Genomic DNA, 4,704 nt, shown 5'->3' on the forward strand with positions numbered 1-4,704 from the left:
TCTGAACTTTGGGGCACCAGAGGGCTCAGACCACTGATAACTTCTTATCAATACACTCATTTTATTTATATAATAATGTACTTACATATTTCACAAATTTCATTGGATTGACACAGCTTTAACAATGAGCTCAAGCATAGCAACAATTGTGAGGCTAGAACAGGAACTGGCATCATTTTGTTCTATTGTACATAAGGTTTCTATGAGTCAGAAATAACTAGCCTTGACAACAAAAAAGTTGTATATATGAACTTGGATGTCTGTATAGTATCTCAAATGTAGTGTACTCCTTTATCCTTCTCAAATAAAGGCTTGACATTTCTTATTCTTAGTTAATAGCAAATGCATTCTTTTAGATTCCGCTCATCCATGCTTTATTTTTTCTATCTACATTATTGATGTAATCTCCTATTGATTGTTCAGCTTTCTTACAATCAATTCTTAACATGCAGTCAAGATGGTTATTTTTACATGAAAGCTAGATCATATCTTATTTCAATGTAAATACTTTTATATACAGAAAAATCAAAGCTAGCAAGAGCACTCTATCATTTGTGTTCTATACATTAACTTGATCTTCTATTTTCTTCCCCTAACTCTGTTTCAGGCACCTTGGAATCCTTGAACACACCAAACTTGATCCAGATGCATGGCCACTTCCAGGAACTTTCTTCACTAATATAATTATAAAAATAAAACATTGGTCAAGGTAATTAAAAATATACACCATGTATCTCAGTCATTTGGCACAATAAATTCTATGTTTTGCTAATATCACACTTCAATGACAATTGGGTATTTGGTTGCTTCTTCCCAAATGCATTGAGTTGACTCTTGGCTTATGGTGATCACATGTATGTTGATATTGGACTATTGTGATCCATAGGCTTTTAATACATTCATTTTGAGAAGGAGATTGCCAGACCACTCTTCCTATTTTATCTTAGCCCAGAAGCACTGCTGGAATTTGCTCTGCATCATAGATATATGCAGCCTCCAATAACTGTTGTGCATTAGTCAAGAAATGAATGTGGGTTTCTTTTATAGAAGGTAAAATTCTGCTACTGAATCACCATTGTCATCATGAGTCAGACCCACTCAATAGCAATGGTAGCATTGGGTAACTTCAGCAGTTTTGAGTCCTTCACTTTTGGCTTCTCTGAGTAGGAAAGGAAGAAAAGGTAAGAAAAAAATTATAGCATATTTTCTAAATGTGGCCTGAAAGTGGTATGCATCTTTTCTGCCCACATTTCAATTGTTACTGTCAGTCACATGATGTATCAAACTACAAGGTAATAAAATGGACTGAAGCAGAAAGATAGACAAAACATATGGCTGCTCTGCAAGGTCTCTGACACATTTGTCCACTATTTTCTTTATAAAGATCAATGAGTCTTTCCCTGGACATAACATTCACAGGTTTTTAAGGATTGAAATGTGGATTTTTTGTGGAGCTATATTTTATGTTAACTAACTGATTAATCCTAGACTTTCAGTGGCTTTATACATTATTTTTTGTTGTTGTTGTTTACATGATGTCCCAATAATGAAGCTTCAGATTAGTGGGAATGATCCTATTTAATCATTCAGGAATCTTATCTTCACGTCTTTGGAGTCTCTGCCCTCCTGAGAACTTTAGAATTCTCTACGTTCAGTTTGTGGGTCCGGAAACAGAATGTAGACTAGCACTTCTTTTGTTTTTGTTTTTTGTTTTTTTGACTCTCTTTTAACCTCTTGCCTGTTTTTCCAACTCTCAAAAAATCAGTCAGGAATTAAATACAAGGGAGCTCTAAGAGTCAAGGCAAGCCAGCCCAAAAGGAGCAGGCTCCCTCCCACAAGGGGCAAACGCTGGATGCTAGGGTCTCCACTCAAAGTTTGGTAGTAAAAGCAGGTGCAGAATAAGGTGGTCCCCCAGGTGAGTAACAATCAGGCCTGAAGGAAACACTGGGTGTTATACAGCCTAATAAGAACAGGGAGGTCTGCCCGATGGCGGTGGGGGTGGGGTGGCTATGATTGGCTACTGTTGGGCGGGGGATTACCCAGAAGGGTTTTCTGCAATGGGACACCGCTAACAGGGCCAGGCTGTGTAAAAAGTGGTGTTTGTTGGTCTTGTCAAAGAGCTCCTTTCCATAGGCATCTAAGAACTGGGCTCCGTGAGCCACGTAGGAGGCCAAGGCTAAGGCCCCGGCTCCAGACAAGGTGCCCAGGTGCCTAAAAGCACCTCCGATCTGGCCATTACTGTAGATGGTCCATATAGTAACTTTTTAATAGAGCAGGATTGAAAGGATTGATTATCCCCAAATACGTCATATATATATTTGTATACTTACTACGAAATCATTTGAGCTCACCTAAATTCTAAAGAGGCAAAATTGTAGTCTAACTGTGTGCCTAGGAGCATGAAGAAACAGGATTGGTGATTATCCAGCAACATTTAAATCAGGGGGCATTGCTCTTTTAAATAGGATGTCCAGGAGAAGATTCATTGGACAAAACCTGCATATGGACTCCATGTATTCTCATTTAATAAACATACATTTTGCCTTAGTATTCAATTATTTGAAAGAAAAACAAAAACAAAAACTCTCAATTTAGTCATTGATCATAAAAATTTTGCTATGTTAATTGTTTCAGATTCATTTACTCATTCAGTGTCAAAATGATAAAGAGCATGGTAACCTGGTTGTTGTTGTTAAGTGCTGTTGACCCATAGCAAGCTTGTATAGGGTTTCCAAGTAGTGGCTGGTGAGCTTGAAATGCCTTGCTATTCAAACTGACTTTGCAGTCCAGCTTATTAACCCACAGTGCCACACCAGAACTCCATAGTCACCTGTTGTTGTTGTTGTTAAGTGCCGTGGAGTTGGTTCCAACTCATAGCAACCCTGTACAGGGTTTCCGAGGCTGTTAATCTTTACGGGAGCAGAAAGCCTCATCTTTCTCCCGCGGAACAGCTGGTAGTTTCGAACTGCTAACCGTGAGATTCACAGCCCGATTCGTAACCACTACGCTACCAGAGCTCCTTAGTCATAGTCACCTAGAACAACCAAATTATTGCTATTGCTAAGTGCTGTTGAGTTGAATCCATCTCTTAGTGGCTCTGTACAGGGTTTCCGAGGAGCAGGTGATGAGTTTGAACTGCCGACCTTGTAGTTCACAGTCCAGTGCTTATTCTACAGCACCAACCAGGAGTACACAAGAACTAAGTATGACCTGATTAAATCCCCCCTTTTTTTTTAGGAACAACCACTCGTTTGTCAGTTTGTCATACTGTGGTGACTCGTGTGTTGCTTCGATGCTGAAGGATATGCCACCAGTGTTTTAAATATCAGAAAAGTCATTCATGGTAGACAAGATTTCAGTAAAGTTTCCAAACTAAGACAGACTAGAGAGAATGAGAGGTGGATCATTTGTGAATGGTTAATCACTTAATATTAGCGGAACACTGTCAGATAAAGTGCCGGAAGATGAGCCCTATAGGTTGAAAGGCATTGAAAATACAACTGAAGATCTGTCTCCTCAAAGTAGAGTTGACCTTAATGATGTGAATAGACTTAAGCTTCTAGTACCTTCAACTGCTGATAGAGCACAAATCAACATGAGAAGAAGCAGCTTCAAAAACCAGTTAATAATTAGAACATGTTGTTGTTGTTGTTGTTGTGATGTGCCGTGGAGTCGGTTCTGACTCATAGCGACCCTACGCAGGGTTTCCGAGGCTGTAAATCTTTAAGGGAGCAGACCTCCTCATCTTTCTCCTGCGGAACCGCTGGTAGTTTGGAACTACTGACCTTGAGGCTCGCAGCCCGATTCGTAACCACTACGCTAATTAGAACATGGAACGTGCTAAGTAGGAAAGAATCTAGAAAAATTATAAGGTTTCAAAAATAATATCAATAGCCTAGACATTTGAAAACTAAAATGGGCTGGTATTGGCCATTTGAAATCAGAAAATCATTTTGTTTAATTTCTCATATGCAAATTCAAACTAAAGCTGAAGAAAATGAAAACAAGTCCATGAGAGCCAAAATATGACCTTGAATACATCCCACCTGAATTTAGAGATCATCTGAAGATCAGATTTGATGCATTGAATACTAAAGACCAAATACCAGAAGAGTTGTGGGATGACATCAAAAACATCATATAGGAAGACAGCAAGAAAAGTAATTAAGAAGACAAGAAAGAGGGAAAAGATCAAAATGGATGTCAGAAGATACAATGAAACTTGCACTCCAGCGTAGACATGTTAAAGCAAATGGAAGAAATGGGAGGTACTAGAGCTGAACAGAAAATATCAAAGGTCAGCTCAAGAAGATAAAGTAAAATATTACAACAAAATGTGCAAAGCTCTGGAGTCAGAAAACCAAAAAGGAAGAACACGCTCAGCATTTCTCAAGCTGGGGGAACTGAAAAAAAGTTCAAGCCTTGATTTGTATCAAAAGAATACATAGTCACTGTACCAAAAGGAAATGGTTGATGCTCAACCATTTCAAGAAGTAGCATATGCTCAAAAACCAATGATATTGAAGAAAAAAGTCCAAGGTACATTGAAGGATTTGACAAAGAACAAGGCACTGGGAATTGATGGAATAAATATTGAAATCTTTCAGGAAAGAAGGTGGCACAGGAGGCTCTCACTCATCTATGACAAGAAATTTGGAAAACAACTATCTGGCCAACTGATTGGAAGGTATCCAGATGTGTGCC

Source organism: Chrysochloris asiatica, unplaced genomic scaffold, assembly GCF_000296735.1.
Source record: "Chrysochloris asiatica unplaced genomic scaffold, ChrAsi1.0 scaffold00049, whole genome shotgun sequence".
NCBI lineage: Eukaryota > Metazoa > Chordata > Mammalia > Afrosoricida > Chrysochloridae > Chrysochloris > Chrysochloris asiatica.